This window comes from Lissotriton vulgaris, chromosome 3_1 (assembly GCF_964263255.1).
Source record: "Lissotriton vulgaris chromosome 3_1, aLisVul1.2, whole genome shotgun sequence".
Lineage (NCBI taxonomy): Eukaryota > Metazoa > Chordata > Amphibia > Caudata > Salamandridae > Lissotriton > Lissotriton vulgaris.
The window spans coordinates 1,214,939,654-1,214,955,951 of record NC_141689.1 but is presented as its reverse complement, the minus strand read 5'-3'; the positions used below and the strand labels follow the sequence as shown (position 1 = coordinate 1,214,955,951).

General features: G+C 45.8%; 1 pseudogene across 1 annotated transcript in view; it reads left to right on the top strand.

The window, feature by feature from the left end:
- Window positions 1–16,298, top strand: part of LOC147727667 (nicotinamide N-methyltransferase-like) — a 57,068-nt pseudogene that overhangs the window by 15,665 nt on the left and 25,105 nt on the right. The window lies entirely within an intron of this gene.

The window sequence follows — 16,298 nt, the reverse complement described above, 5'->3', positions numbered from 1 at the left end:
AAATCTCTCTCTCCAGACAAAGTCCTCTTGCAACAAACCCACCTTAGATCTGTAGACCACCAAAAAATTACAAAGAGACTGTGTGGAGACAATATATTTCTCCTGTAAACCTTCCCCCTGTGCTATCCTTGACAAAAACAGGATTTAGTTTAAAAAGCGAAGTGGCAATATTTATCTGCAGGGATCTCCCTATCCGGTCAACACAGTCCCTGTTGGACCCTGACGTTCATTACATTTTCATAAAACTCCAGGTACATCATCAAACCCTGACTCTAGGATCTGTACATGCCCCCAACTGGTAACAAAATCACATTCTTTAAGCAGATAACTAGATTGCTCCTTTCTCTGCCCCATAATAAGTTCTTAGTGTGAGTGATTGGAACCTAGTGCCCGATCCCTATTTGGACAAATCTCAACATTAAACAATACACCACCCCAAGGACTCACACCTTTTACGAGACCTGATACAGGATTTTTCCTTTAAAGCATATGGTGACCATAGCATCCATGGAGAGAGATTACATGTTTACTTCATGTGCCCATAGCACTCTTACCTGTATCGACTTTTACTTGGTATCTCTTACTCTTCTACCCAAAGTTATGCACAGTGACATTGTATGCTGCAGTATATATGATCACAACATTATCACAACGTGTATTGATTTACTCACTGGGACTTGGAGAATCCATGTATTGTATTACAAACTATGATAAGAAGCATCTCCAGTCCCACTTAGCCTCATACCTGACAGCCAATGAAGTCACTGTCTCTTCTGCACAAATATTGTGGACAATTGGAAAGACCAGTGTCAGGGGAAGACTGCCTAGGGACTCAACCCAGCAGAGGAAAAACACTAACCAAAAGTAAATCCTCAGTGAAGGACAAAAGCAAAACCTCACAAACACACACAAGCAACACAGCACACCACACCTCAGACACTTCAGTTCCTTCTGCAAGCAAAATATGACCATAATGCCATACTGACATAAGATGTGGAAAAAACATTATTTCACATCTGCAAACATCACTATGAGAGGGAGGGAACAGGACAATTCTTAGCCCAACAAATCAGGGAAAGAGAGGCACAACACACCATCCCAGTCATGCTCAGTAACCATGGTGTACTCGTGAAGCATTCGATCGGCATACTAGAGACATTTCACAAGATATATCAGTCATTATACAGAGCATACTGACTCTTGAGAGAAGGAGGACTGGCTTATCTCACATGTTTATCTGCTTACTCTGCCTCCAGACCTATCCCAAACTCTTAAGAGGGAGATTGCAGCCAATGAAATTGACAAAGACATAAATGCCCTACCAGCTGGCAAAGCGCAATGCCTGGATGGCTACCCCACTGAATACAACATAATGGAATGGCACAGCATGTTTTGAGTGTTGGAGAAGGAGGGATTTCTTACCAAACTCAAATGGCTATATTTAAATACCAGTAGTATGCCATGTTGTTTTGTCTCAGACTATTACTCGAGGAACCAGACAGGCTGCTCCAGTTGTCCCCTCCTTTTCATAATGGCATTGGAACCACTAGCAGCAGTGATGGAGAACTTCATAATAGGGGAGCACAGACTACAGGAGGAGAGCAAAAGGCTCTCTACTATGCCAATGATATATTAGTCATGCTCCCAAACTCACGCAGAGTAATCCTGGCTTTAACAGCTTGAATATCAGACTACTCTACAGTCTCTGGTTATTGCGTAAATTGAGATAACAGGGAGGTGCTTCCTCTCACCCCAGGTATAACTCAAGACTCTCTTGGAGACTCCCCACACAGCTGTCTCTCTCACAACCTCTAATACTTAGGAACCCACTTAAACAGGGGACTTCAGAACATAATTCAAGACAACATTGGTCCCATACTTGACAGAATACAGATCGATATCACTCAGTGGTTAGCAAACTAATTTGTCTCCTTGGGGAAAAGTACAAACAATAAAGAATAATATTATGCCCCACCTGAATTGTGTATTTGCAATGCTCCTTTTTTGAATCCTGGCTACTCTACAAAAACACTATCACAACTTTGGAAATCATACTTATAACATGGCATTAAGCCTGTCCTTAAAGTGATTAATCTATACGTTGCCACTTAATGTGGGGGGCCTTCGACTGCCTCATGTGAAATCATGTTGGCTAGCCTTAAACTAGCACAACTACAGTGTCACACTCATACATCTTTTGATACCGCCTTCTTGGTAGTGATAGAAAATGTGATTGGGGGAAAAACAAAGGCCTAGGCATGGGGTACACCAAGTGTCAGGGAAAGACTGAGCGAATAAACCCAATACTACATTCTACAGCATATGCACGGTTGGAGTCCCCCAAGGCTTAACCCTGTCCCCCACCCTCTTCAATCTTTACCTAGAGCCACTCACCGAAGTTCTCCGTACTGCCAACATCTCCTATCATATGTATGCGGATGATACCCAAATTTACATCAATATCTCTTCGCTCAAGGAGATCCTCCGCCTGAACGAGACCCTGGAAATTACCGTTCAATGGCTAGCCAACAACCATCTCAAACTTAATGCAAAGAAAACAGAATTTCTCATAATCTCCCCTTCAAAAACCAACCCAGAGATTCATAATTGGACCAAGACCATCACAGCCCTGAACTGCACACCAACCCTTGTGGACTCGGCCAAATCCCTGGGCATAATCCTCGACTGCAACCTAAACATGCGAGACCACATTGACTCAATGGCTAAAGCAGCCAGATTCCACCTGAGCTACCTCTGGAAGCTGAAACCTTTCATCGATGCTCCTGACCTAAAAATTGCAGTTCAAGCACTAGTCATCTCCAGACTGGAATATGGCTGTTTCACCCTCACTGGACTGCCCAAGAAATCCCTAGCGCCTTTAAAAGCTTGCCTCAACGCGGCCGCCAGGCTACTTACAGGCACCAGGAAGTTCGATCACATCTCGCCACACATGAAAGCACTGAACTGGCTCCCTCTAGAGGCCAGAATTCACGTTGAAACTTGCATGCATTACACACAAGGCCCTATACACAAACTCCCCCGCCTATCTGGCACAGAAACTAGTGCTATCTGAAGGAAGCAGGAACTCCCGGTCCACTAGAAACCTCCTACTCCAACCTGCCTCCTTTCAGAAAAATAGAACCTGCAACAGGGCGTTCACCGGAGCAGCACCAAGAATTTGGAACTCTCTCCCACCTTCCATCAGAAGAATTCATTCTCTAGCACGTTTCAAAAGCGAGGCCAAAACCTTTCTCATGGGTAAATTCCTTGTCTAAGCCATACACGCAACCACTGCATTGCCGGACTAATCCAAGACTAACACTTTTCCCAGATCACCAACTCCCTACACAGAGAACTTATTGGTCCAGAGCAATTACAAACTTTCTTCGTGATTGTAACCTTACATGTTGATCTTGTATATTTCTGCACTAAAATGTTCTTATCTGTAACACTGTATACCATGTAAAGCGCTCTGATGCCCTCACAGGTCAAGTTTGCGCTCTATAAAACATAATAAATACATAAATAAATAAATAAATAAATACATTCATTTTAATATGTTGATGTGCTAATTTGTATTTGTATTGTTTATAGTCAGCTGTGATTCTACAAGGTAACAATATTTGACAGTAATATATGCATGAATATCTGAACTATGTTGATGAAATGCATCACTAATTCTTTTTATCTTACAAAAATACTGTTAACAGGATGCATGGCACGTTTAATATATGAGATGTCTAATAAGATGCATCAATATTTTTACACCAAAATCTGACATTTTTGATGCATATTTGTATACTTGAAGGGGAGCCTCGGTCAGACCATCTTTCCAGAATATATCCATATTTTCAACACTTTCTCTTTAAAACTTAAAGGCAAAGACTACAGATGTTTGCAAAATGCTTCAACAATAGATCGCATGACGTATGTTTCACCACGTAGAGAAGGTAACAACAAATACATTTTCTGGACTTACAAATTCTCATTGAGGATGATAAAATGATTGTGAGCCTATATACCAAGTATACAGACCACAGAACCCTTTAACATTTTCAAAGCTTTCATCCACATACAGTGAATGAGAACAATGTATATGAGGGAATGTGCTGGACATCCAGATCATTTTGACAATGCATACAATTTACCCTAAAACACTATTTAGAAAGGCCTTCAAAAGTGCATTATGTATAGTCCAGTTGGAAATAGAATTTGCAGCACCAAAAAGAAGCATTGGCACTTACTGGATCCGTTAGTAATAGATGAATCCTTGTTCTCCTTTAAGGAAACCAAAGAGAATCACAGTTCAGAGCAGATGTAGCACAGAAAAACCAACTCTAAGAGCACTTAGGAATCTTGCAGAGGTAGTAGGACACTACATGTATGGGTGATTGCTCTGTTTGTCTGCCTACTTTTAATACAACTGAAATCACTATTAATGGGAGTACACACTAAAACTATTTTCCTGCTGCAGCAGTGAAAAGATAATATATGCCAGCTTCCGATCAACACTTATATAGATTGACAACCAGACAAATTAGAAAATGTATAGGACAAAATATGTACCCCATAAACTGCAGTATGGTGACTGCCTCCTTGGTCAGTCACTTCAGAGACATGGGTCACACTGCAACTGATCTCAGATAGACCATCTTTGCTAAAATTGAAAATGACCAATGAGGTGGCAACATGAAAAGACAGCTCCAGTCCCTTAAGCCCAGGCGTGCACAACAGTTCAACACTGTGAACCGCAACTTGAACACCTTAGACAAAAAGTGTAATTTGATTGGGTTTCAATTATACTTTCATGTCTGTGTCAGTAATTACACCAACATGGTCAATATATTATATGGAGACTGCACTGTGCTATTGCAAATATGTTTTAAATTTTGCACAAACACTATATTAGTTCGGCACATTTCATTTCATTTCATTATTTATCCTATGTATATTGCGCCTTTGTGTGGGTGTAAGGTCATCATGGTACTCCAACCATGATGGCCTTACACTCACCCAAAGTCTTACAATTGCTTTAGTTAAGATACAGGCCTCCTTTGTCATATATTGTATTACTGTTTCCGCGAATGCCAAACATTTGCAAAGTCTATATGTGAAGTTTTCTATCCAACAGCCAATTTATGATTAGCCTTCAGCTTAAGCATTCCTGCCTCATGACAAATTATTTTTTATTGCAACTGTGCTGCTATGATACCCCCTAGAACCACTGTGCATCTGTTTCAGTCAATTTGCAAGTCTTTCTAATGTATTATATTTTATTGTATTTTATTGGGACATCTATGAGTTCATGTCTTTAGAAGGTCCATATAGCCTGTCCAATGGCCGAAAACGGCAGATCCATTTACCTGCTTGATTAGTTGCACTCCCTTACGTGCCCCCAGAGTCACCCTACATCAGTTAAGTCAGGGTTCCGGCCTCTACCATTGATTCTTTGTTCGCACTTTGTGACTGTCTCCTTAGAGTTGGATGAATCCTTGCACTTATGGCATGTCCATTCATTTGAACCCCTGACCTAGGGGTATCCCTGGTCTTTTACATTCTACAGAATGGTGTGAATTTAAAAAGACACAGATGCCTTCCATCTGGCTGTTTTTGTAAAACCTGGTATGTTTGCGTAAGGTCAGGGGTACTGTTAGAATTTACTACATGGATATTTGCCACACTTTTGTGTGCCCATTTTCTATGTCAATATGTTCCTTTTATCGCACATTTTTGTATGAATATGGTTTTAATTGATAGGTCCTTGGGATCATCCCAATGAGGTATATTGAGCGCTCAACATTTCAACAACACCTGTAAGGCCAACTCTCTCCAAGAAAACAAGGACATTATTAAGGACTATTAGTATGTATTGTTACATTGCTGGACGAACAATATTATCTGTAAAAAATGTGGACCTCATTTCAACAAATAAGCTTGGATGCTGAGCAGTAATTTGTCAAAAGATTGCCTCAAGTAGTATTTGGTCTTAAGCATTCTTTCCATGCATACTTATGGCATGGCATGGCAGGAAGCCTGTCCATAAAGTGATTAATCTATACGTGGCCACTTAAAGTGGGGGCCTTCGACTGCCTCATGTGAAATCATGTTCGCTAGCCTCACACTAGCACAACTACAGTTCCACACTCATACATCTTTTGACAGCGCCTTCTTGGTAGTGATTGAAAATGCGATTGGGGAAAAAAACAAAGGCCTAGGCATGGGGTACACATAGGGGCCGATTCCGATTCGGGAGAAAAAAACGTCGTATGAATCGTATTCGTAGCTGTCTCCGTACGAATGGAAAAAGACCGTCAGAACTGCGTAGTACGATCCGTATTCCGTAAATACGTCCGAATATCAGCGAACCGTACGAACCATAATGGAAGACCCATACGAAAAGGCGTCTGAACCCAAACCGTACGATTTGTAAACTTGCCGTACGACCAAACAAGTACGATCCAGACCGGGGACCGAGTACGTGATTTGTACGGGCAAACCTAGTCGCGCCTGAAGCATGATTCATATGGAAAACATCACGTATGAGCGATCCGCACCAACAAACACGAACCGCACACCAATCAATAAAGCGTACACGAACACCCAGCCCAAAAACGTCTCGTATGAGCGGGCCGCACCAACAAATACGAACCGCACACCAATCAATAAAGTGTACCCGAACCCCCACCCCGAAAACGTCATGTATCAGCCAGCCGCACCAACAAATACGAACAGCACACCAATCAGTGCCTTACAGTATGGGGGTGGTATGTGGGTGGTCATGACTCCCAGCAGTGCCTAACAGTATGGGGTGGTATGTGGGTGGGTGGCCATGACTCCCAGCAGTGCCTAACAGTATGGGGTGGTATGTGGGTGGGTGGCCATGACTCCCAGCAGTGCCTAACAGTATGGGGGTGGGTGGCCATGACTCCCAGCAGTGCATAACAGTATGGGGTGGTATGTGGGTGGGTGGCCATGACTCCCAGCAGTGCCTAACAGTATGAGGGTGGTATGTGGGTGGGTGGCCATGACTCCCAGCAGTGTCTAACAGTATGGGGGTGGGTGGCCATAACTCCCAGCAGTGCCTAACAGTATGGGGGTGGCATGTGGGTGGGTGTCCATGACTCCCAGCAGTGCCTAACAGTATGGGTGTGGGTTGCCATGACTCTCAGCAGTGCCTAACAGTATGGGGTGGGTGGTCATGACTCCCAGCAGTGCCTAACAGTATGGGGGTGGGTGGCCATGACTCCCAGCAGTGCCTAACAGTATGGGGGTGGGTGGCCATGACTCCCAGCAGTGCCTAACAGTATGGGGTTGGTATGTGGGTGGGTGGCCATGACTCCCAGCAGTGCCTGACAGTATGGGGGTGGCAATGTCTCCCAGCAGTGCCTAACAGTATGGGTTGGTATGTGGGTGAGTGGCCATGACTCCTAGCAGTGCCTAACAGTATGGGGTGGGTGGCCATGACTCCCAGCAGTGCCTAACAGTATGGGGGTGGTATGTGGGTGGGTGGCCATGACTCCCAGCAGTGCCTAACAGTATGGGGGTGATATGTGGGTGGGTGGCCATGACTCCCAGCAGTGCCTAACAGTCTGGGGGTGGGTGGTCATGACTCCCAGCAGTGCCCAACAGTATGGGGGTGGAATGTGGGTGGGTGGCCTTGACTCCCAGCAGTGCTTAACAGTATTGGGGTGGGTTGCCATGACTCCCAGCAGTGCCTAACAGTATAGGGGTGGTGTGTGGGTGGGTGGCCATGACTCCCAGCAGTGCCTAACAGTATGGGGGTGGTATGTGGGTGGGTGCAAAGGACTTCACTTCCAGCAGTGCCTAACAGTATGGGGGTGGGTGCAAGGGGAGTGCCAGAAGATGGAAGGTGGAGGGTGAGAGGGTGCAAGGTATAGGCTAGGATGCTGCACTCATCCCATATGGCCCAGGTACAAACCCATGCACAATGCCAATGCAGAGGGAATGTGAAGGTGCTGAAAGATAGCTGACACTGGGCCCTGGTGTAGGCAGCACAAGGCCCTCCTGTGACCAGTGAAAACACTAACACCAGTACAAGGTCAGATATCCTGCACAGGAACTCACAACCACCGCCATGGCAGCATGCTTCATGGGGGGACAGACACACCACGAGGGACGTCCACTTGCAAATCACACTCAAATTACTAGCATGGCCTGTCACACACACCCCTTACAGAAACAGAGCCTCTGGGGACAGGCAATGGAGTGCACCACTGTCACAATTGTCATGTAACACAACAAAACAAATACTGAACTGATGACGCATCCAAGATAAAAAAGCACAGTGCAGAATCACAAGTCCATTGTGCCTCTCACACAATGCTGTAGTCATAGCTTATGGACGCTGTGGATGCACTTAAATAGCACCATGGACCTGTGCATTGACAAGGTGATGCATCTTTGAGAAGTGCCATGTTCTAAAGCCCTGTGCCACAAGTAGGTGTACTGGTCCAGGGGGGTTGGCAGTGGGTGGCCGTCACGCCACAGCAACAGCTCACAAAAGTTGCTGACTGAAATTAGAAAAACTTCCCCTTTGTCTCTATCATAAACATGCTGCATTTAAACCCTGTGCATGCTTGAACCAGGCGTAAGGATTGACGCTGCATTGTGCAGATTTGGACACAAAGAGCGCAGCTGGATGTGTGTTGTGCTGGCGACACAAGCCACAACAATGGTTGTGGCAGTCAGCGTAAACACTACCGAACATGTCAATGACCCCTGAGCACATGTCAATCTGATTCAACAATATACCCATACACAAGTGAACCATGGCAACAATACAAAGCAGGTGGAACAGTGCTAACGAAAATGGTTAACAAAATTGGATGGCGCATGATAGTGCATTAACAGTGTCTGTCTCTCACACCCACAGGGCAATGTGTGGACACTACCCACAACCAGGGGGGAGATGGATCCCAGTCCCAGGCTCAGCAGGACCTTGACCCCACCAACAGTGACGCCTCTCAACACACTGTGGTTGACCCCAACAAACCTGGCCCCTCTGGATCCCAAACCCATGCAGCAGCTGGATCAGACACATCTGTGCCAACCACCACACCCATTCCCGCCACATCCCAGCAGACAGCTCGGAGCCCTGACCATAATCCACAACAGAGCCAGTCTGATAATGAGGGACAAGGTTCGCCGAGCACCCAGGAAGTGGCAGACAACACCACCACTGCCATCACTCATGGGTCCCGTCGATCCCATGTGCCCACAAGCGCTGGTCAGGCTCGTTTTGTCAGGGGTGGTGGGAGTGGCGCAAGGCGGAGGCGAGAATCTGACCAGCAAACTGCAGGGCCCGGTATGTCAGAACTCCAAAACATCATGGAGGCATACCAGCACCAGGGAGTTCAGCCAGGTAGTGGAGGCCCTCAACCAAATTAAAAGTCTTCAGGTCGAGCAACATGCCAGTCAAGAACGACACCAGGGATGGATGGAGGCGAGACTGGATGAGCTCTTGACGGTGCATAGGGAAATAAGCCAATCACTCGGTCAGATTGCTGTCAACATGCAGCACCCTCTCTGTGTCAACAGGCCAGAAACATCAAGGCAAAGAACAACACCAGACACAGGGAGGGAGGAGGAGGAGGATTTGTCTGATGGAGCGTCCCAGGCATCGTCAAGGCCTGCACGTGAGGGTCCCCCAAGGAAGGTGGGTCGTCCACAGCTAAGACGTTGAGAGGGAGTGGGCTATGCACAGCTCCCAGGTCACCTGGTCTGGCATCTTGCCTTTGTGTGCAACAGCATCACCTTATTGACTCTCCCACATGGACTTGCTGGTCGCAGTGTGTCAAATGATGCCAAGCACTGTGGCCTGGACTCTGTTGACTCAAACTGTAAGGCATCACATCTCCAGCTGTGAACTTTGGATTCCCCCACTTTTTGTACAGCACCTACTCACGTTTCACGCACAAGATCACAAAATAAAATAAATAACATAATACGCAGTGGTGGAGACGTTTTGTACCCAGATACAAAAACATATGTGTGGGGACATGTAAAAAATGTTGAACAAACTGCAGCCATCCACACACTGGGATCTGAGTCTGGTTGAGGACACACATAGGTCACAATATTCAAACAACTACATACATGGATGGCAATACACACCTGTGATGGTTACAAAATGCAGTAGGGGGGTTGGCTTGCAATACTGCAATTACAGACAGGTACTGAAGAGTCACTAGGAGGTGTACAGATCATGGGTAATATGTAGGTGTCCACGGAGGGAGTACCAGGATCTGTGTCTGGAGGTATGAGAACTATCTGCTGCATGCAGTTGTACTGTGGATGTCATGAATGGTGCCCAGGCTAAGGGTGGCAGGACGGACTGCGGGCAACGGGGTGTTGGATGGTAGACGTCCATATTAGTTAATTGGCCTGGGCCTTTGGAGTACCTACTGAGTGTGGCTGAGGAGTATGAAGGTGAACCTGCAGTTGACTGTGGGACTATTGTAGGTATCTCAGGTGGATGGTCATGTGGCAGTAGCAGGGTATGTTGAGGATGAGGTGTATGCATGCACCCTGGAGTTGCACAAGTACTCCTGGAGTCTGGTACTTATACCTGTGTAGAGGTTCTTGCTGTAGTTGGGCTGGCTGGTGTCGTTGACGTCGACCAGGCTGAACACCACCTCATCAACAGACATTGCCATAGCCATCCCTGAAGACTATAAGATCTCCTGCAGACAACGAACCAACAGAGTGGGATGAGAAATCACCATCATCCACTTGAACACTCCCAGAGTCACTACTAACACCAACGACACCCTCCACACCGCCTAGCACATGCACTTACAGATCCACACTGACGCCAACAACACCTTCAGAGGAACACTCATCGACAGACCACCGGGACCCCAACCACAATCCATCAACTCCATCCCTGACCTCATCAGCATGCACGCCCTCGGCTACACGGATTACAAATTCCTTGGGGGCATGAACCTCCAGCTTGAGAACAACAACGACGCAAACTCCACTGCCATGAACGACAACCTCGTCAACCTCGTATTAAAACTACTCATGACAACACCCACCCACACCGCTGGACACACACAGGACCCCATCTTCTCCGCAACTCCACACGTCTCCTTCAACCACACCACCTTACACCACTGGACAGACCACATATGCCTCCACTTCATCTTCAGTAAACCCACCACACCACCCCGCACACAGCACATGCCATGCCGCTGCGGGTGCGTGGACTAACTGACCGCCACCCTCGCCCTGGGACCACCCGCCGACCACACCTACCCACGACTCGGCTGTCATCAAGCTCAAACAGTGGATCAACGACTGCGCCAACACCCTCCCCACACTCAAGATCGCCGCCACCTATCACAACAACAACATAGCCGCATGGTTCACCAAAGACCTCAGGATCTCCAAGGGCACCTGTTGGAAGCTGTAGAGGAGCTGGCTCCGCAACCAAACGTCATAAAGCTACACCGTTCACAAGAGCGCCACATGCAGACACCAAAAACTCATCAGGACCGCCAACAGGACAACCTAGACAGCAACGCACACAACAGCAAACATCACATCAACATCGTGATTGAACTCACAACTCCCACCTACAACACCAATGCCATAGCACCATTTCAAGACCTGTGTGACTCACTGTCCACCTTCTTACACCGTAAGATCATCGACATCCACAACAGCTTCCACTCCGCTACCCCCACCACACAAACGAGTCCACCCCCCCTTAGACCAACACCTACAAAAATTACCTCACCGCCTGGTACAACGGCAGCAACGAAGACACCATCAGGACCATGGATTCCATCCACTCTGGATCCCCATCTGACACATGGCTTCTCAACATTTTCAACAAATCCAGCTAAGCCAGCGCACCCCTTCCCCCAAAAACAATCAACATCTCCTTCGAGACAGCTACTTTCAGTGGGAGCTGGGAGAATGCTGAGATCAACGTCTTAGTGAATATACAAAATGCGGACCACAAATACCTCAAGAACTTCAGGGCCATCTCCCCCTCACAGAAAAGGTCCCATAGAAGATCGTCAACAGACTGTTGAGCCGCTACCTCAAAGACAACAACATCATGGGACCATCCCAGTCTGGATTCCGCAGCAGCCACATCACGGACACCGCCCTCATCACCGCCAACAATGACATCAGCATCCTCATGGACAAAGGAGAAACAGCTGCTCTCATCCTTCTGGACCTATCACCAGCCTTCCACACAGTTTGCCAAGACACCCTAACGGCACGCATCCATGATGCCGGAATCCAAAAGATTGCCGTAGCCTGGGCCACATCCTTCCTCTCCGGCAGTGCCCAGAGCTTCTGCCTCCTACATTTCTATTCCAAGACCACTGAGACCATCCGCAGCATCCCACAGGGATCATCCCTCAGCCCGACGTTGATCAATATCCACATGGCACCACTCACCCATGTTGCACTACAACATAGCCTCAACATCAGCTCCTACGCCAATTACACACAGCTGATCATATCCCTCACCAAAAAAGCACACACTGCCAAAGGAAACCTCCACAGAGGAATGAAGGCCGTTGCCAAATGGATGAAGTACAGCAGGCGGAAGCACAATTCTGACTAAACAGAAGACCTCAACCCCGGCCCCACCACCTCAGCCTGTGATGACTCCTGTTGGCTAACATTGCTAGGAACAGCCCCAGAACCCACCAACCACACACGCAACCTGTGGGTCATCCTCAAATCCTCCCTCACCATGACCAAGCAGGACAACGCCATCTCAGCTTCCTGCTTCAACACCTTCTGAATGCCCGCAGGATCTTCAAATAGATCACCTCAAACCCATGAGAAACAGTCATCTGGGCCCTCTCCACGAGCTCACTGGATTACGGGAATGCCCCCTATGCAGCTACAACAACCAAACTCATGAGACGGCTGCAATGCATCCAGAACGCCTCGTCACGTATGATGGTCGAATTCCCCAACACGCCCACATCACACCACACCTGAGAGGCCTCCACTGGCTCCCTGTCAACAACAGGATCACCTCCAAACTCATTATCCACTCACACAAAGCTCCTAACCACGCCGGACCAGCATACCATAACACCGACTCAGCTTCTAAACACCCACCCGAAGCCTCCGCTCTATAAATCTCGCACTTGCCACAGTCCCTCACTTCTGGAAAAACACCGTCAGTGACAGATCCTTCTCCTACCTTGCCTCAAAGACCTGGAACACCCTCCCTACAAGGCTACAACAGACCCAGGACCTGCTGGCCTTCAGATGACTTCTCAAGACCTGGATTTTAAATCTGCAGCATCCCCCCCCAACCCCCCCAGCGCATTGAGACCCTCACGGGTAGGTAGGGCGCTCATAAAATGAAGAGATTGATTGTTTGATAGATGGTTTAGCCAAATTGTGTGGCATCTGTGGTCTAATGTTAGAGCAAGATATTAATCTCACACATTTTGACCATACTCTAATTGGGGATCTGTTAAATGAGATATTGTTTAATTGTGATTTGGGATATGCAAATGAAGTGGCTCACCAACCGACACTATTTGCCCTGACCTTTATTGGTAGAGGAGCAGCGTCGACCATTGATTTTACTATTTGTTCAAATAGCTATGGCCACAAATTAAGTGGATATAAGATTTTGGATTCACCTATGAGTGATCATCTCCCTCAAATTCTTGAGATGGATACTCCATTTGTGGTATGGCAAAAAGATCTGCCTCCTACCCATGAAGTTCAGGATGTTATCCTGGGTAGGCAAAATGGGTACACACTCAAGTGGAGTAAGGTGGCCCCAGAGGAACTTTTAGCTAAAGTGGTGAATGCCTGCACAGATAGTTTTAGAGTCTGCCTGGGTGAAGATTCCTTGAGTGAACATATAATAGAACACTTCTACATTATAGCTTCCTTTATTAAGGATAGTCTAAGGGTGGAGTTAAAGAATGGGCGCAAGAATAACAGAAGATGGTTTAATACGGAATGTAGCAAGGCCCTGACTGAGCTCAAACACGCGATACATTGGGTGCCCCGGGACCTCTCTTTAATAAGAGATTTAAGAAAAAGTTATAATTTGGCATTAACCAATAGGAAAAATGCCATAAAGAAAATGGCCTGGGAAGATTTATGTGCAGCTTCAGAATCTAATGATATATCTGCTTTCTGGAGGGTGGTAAATGCCCCATTCCTTTGCGATAATACCAAAGCCCGCCTTGAAATTGCGATAAATGAAGATAAGTGGGATGCTCATTTTTCCACTCTTTACATGTCTTTAGAGGAAACTCCTGAAATAGGACTGTACAGAGTGTATGAGAAAGGGGATGATGTACAAAATCTGGGGGTAACTCTCCCCGAAGTCCTAAGGAGTATAAAAGCCACAAAGGGTGGAAAGGCTGCAGGTCCAGACGGGATCCCAGCGGATCTGTACAAAGCGAACAGTGACATTTGGGGTCCCATTCTGGTACAGCTTTTTAATGCAGCCTTAGCAAGGGGTTTAAGCCTGTCCTGGTATACATTGATCATTGTCCCTATTTACAAGAAGGGAGATAGGCAAAACTGTGTATGTTATAGGCCAATATCCCTACTTGACTCATCGATAAAGATCCTTGGTAGAGTTATTTCAGAAAAACTACAATATTGGGCAGAGGACAACGGGGTAATAAGCGACCTTCAATTTGGATTCCAAAAGGGCATAGGAACCATTGAGCAGGGCTTAAATGTATTTATCGTTCAGCAGAAATCAGAACGATAAAAAGGGAGCGTTTATATTTTACGTTTGTCGACCTTACATCGGCTTTTGATTGTGTATCCCACAACAAACTATGGGAATTGCTGCAAAGGCTGGGGGTGGAAGAACCGATTATTCGGTTTCTGAGGGAGTTGTATTCAGGGGCAACTGCTACTGTTCGTTACGGAAAAGGGGGGGAATGTAGTAGATCATTTGGAATAGGGCGTGGTGTACACCAGGGGTGCGTCCTGGCACCTTTTTTATTCCATATCTACATAAATGGTCTAGAGGCTCGTCTCCTACAAGAGTGCAGGGAAATGCCCAAGGTGGGGAGAAGATCTATCCCTGCGCTCTTGTATGCAGACGATGCTGTTTTAATGGCCCGTACCCCCATGGCCCTGCAAAAACTGTTAACTTCCTTTAACAACTTTATGCTCAGCCTGGATTTAAATATTAACTGCAGCAAAACTTTCACCATGAATTGTGGACCATGAACAAAGAAACAAATGAAAACGATGTTTATAAATAATGCTCCCTTAGAACATACGTCCACTTTTCCTTATTTAGGCATTCTGATTCATGAGAGTGGTTCTTGGGCCAGAGTAATAAAAGCAAGAACTGGTTTGTTCTCAAAGACAATAATGGCCTTAAAGAGTTTTTTTAAAAAACTGGGAAAGAAACCAATAAGAGAGATTTTAAGTATTTATAATGCAACGTGTCTATCTGTGGCTCTGTACGGATCAGGACTGTGGGGGTATTCCAACATAAAATCGATTCAGTTAGTGGAAAACAAGTTTATGCGGCACATTTTGTCCATACCCGAAAGTATTGCAACCATTATTTGCCACGTGGAGCTGGGGCAGCCATATATCTCTGATATAATTAGGACACAGTCATTTACAGTCCATACCCTGTGGCACAGGGTATGGACTGTAAATGAGTGTGTTGTAAATCGTGCCATACTTTAGGATGTGTTAAAACTTGAACATGTGAGTGATTTTAAGTGGTTAAACTATGTTAAGACCTTCCAGACAGAAATTGATTGTTTACAATATTATGAGGATCCACTGACAATGGTACACATATCGCGAAAATCATTGAAACAAATGTGTATGGAATACCTAAGGGAAAAAAGACTGTCAGAAGAAATAAAGAAAAAGACGGTCTGCTCACATCAGCTTATTTTAACTGGAGGTAAATTACAGCCATATTTATGCATTGTCATTTCAAACCATGAGAGATTCTTTTTAACACGTTCTAGACTTAATATACTTTTTAGAGTATTGACATTCCCAGAAATGAACTCTTGGTCGAAAGAATTGTGTATGTGCCCATGTAATGAATTGTCTCTGCAATCGGATATCCATGTTTTATTTTTTTGTAAATTTTATACCTTGCCTCGTAGAAAATGTATTGTCCCTGCACTTAAAGATATGAATATAAATAGATGCCGCCCAGCGTTTTTAGAATTACAAAAAATTGACACTTTTTTTATTGTTGTATCATTATCAGAATTTTTTAAACATGTTTTTAAATTGCGAAAATCAATATGTTTGGATGATTCTTAATT